We start from the raw sequence: 1,630 nt of genomic DNA, 5'->3' as shown, positions 1-1,630 counted from the left end.
GGAAAAATAGGAAGAGATTTTAAAAATAAGCATTTTTGTGAAATATTTGGCGCATTAATATATATGTATTAATAAATGAGAATGTGGAGCATTGAGAAGCAAGGCAGTCCTCCTGAAAGCAGGCAGAATCCCTTGCTTGTGAAAGTGCTGATATAATCAAGGATTCAGAAAGTGCTTTGTAAGAAAGTCAGGGATTTTCTCAAAAAGTGCTTCATAAGGCCCCCATGCTAGAGTTACAGAAGAATTGTTGGGGATATCTGGAGGTCGTTCAGTCTCATCCCACACAAAAAAGAAAAATGAGTAAAGGTGAGAATTTCACAGCCCATTTGGGACCCTGTTCTGGTGTTTGACCATCCTCACAGAGCAAACCTTTCACAGTATCAATCAACATTTTTCTCATTATGACATGTAGTTTCACTGTGCCTTTCCAAGGAGATCTTCAGCCTCATGTTCCCAATCTACTCCCATAAGGGAGCTGAAGACAGCACTGAGTTCTCCGATGGAGGCTGAACAAAGTCCAGTTCCTTCCACGCCTTTGTGGAAATGTTAAGCTTAAGCTCCATTGCTGTCTTGGTGCCTTCTGGAGGAGGGTTTGCTTAATGGACTCAACGTGAGTCTTGACCGGGGGAGTGTGTGTTAAGTAAATTTTCCTTTCTGACCATTCAGGAGCACTCTGGCAGTCACACTCCCACCACCAGAGACTGTCACTGCTGGAACCAAGGTCCCTTCACAGTGGGTGACTCCCTACGCATACCACTATCACACTATCCTGTAAGGTTTCCTTACAGGATCAATCCTGGATTTCCCATTGCAGAGCCTCAGATCTCTAGATCCCTAAAGTGACTTATTCCTGGTGCAGTAACACAGTAAGAGCTTGAGCAGCTGTCTTGGAGGAGGGACCCTGAACAAATATCTGGGGGTTCATACCCTCACAGTCTGAGCGTGCAACAGTCTGGGATCTTCCTGCTGAGTCCTCGGCTCCTGCTGTGTCTGAGTGTCTGGTCACCTTGCTGGCACCACAGGTCCCTGTGCCATTTGTTGTGCAAAGGGTCAGTGCCAGTTCCTGGACTCTTGCCTGGGGCTCCCACCCAGAGCTCAACCTGCAGCTCCCACTGCAGCTGCACACTGAGCTACCTGCACCGAATGCATTCCACAGAAGTCCTCCCTTTGTTTTGATTGACCACGCTTGCTAATATGTTAGAAGGGAAAAAGAAAGCTTTCACAACATTTTTCCACTTCCCTTACATACAGCATTACTACAAATAACAGAATTAAGGCTAACAAGATTGTCACAGGGCAGAAATTGTTATCAACACAACATCACGAAAGATTGTCGAAAGTCTGTTATTGACAAATTGGTTAATCATTCACTACATGCTTGATATGAGACTGGTGGATTTAGTCTCCCTAACCCAAAATTTTAACAGCAGAATAAGAACACAGTAAGGCAGTATATGCTCCCCCCCATTTAGGTTCATATTTGGATTTTTGTGAGAACATCTTGATTAACACTTCATGCCCATGTACTTGTATATCAGACCGGGCTGGGCTAATGCACATAACAGGAACAGAGAGTGAACTCCTTCATATGGTGTCTTGTGCATTCTGCAGAGACATGTTTTGTCTGTGT

This window comes from Manacus vitellinus, unplaced genomic scaffold (assembly GCF_001715985.3).
Source record: "Manacus vitellinus isolate BGI_N305 unplaced genomic scaffold, ASM171598v3 scaffold_9_pilon, whole genome shotgun sequence".
Classification (NCBI taxonomy): domain Eukaryota; kingdom Metazoa; phylum Chordata; class Aves; order Passeriformes; family Pipridae; genus Manacus; species Manacus vitellinus.
Note: the sequence above shows the minus strand (reverse complement) of the source record.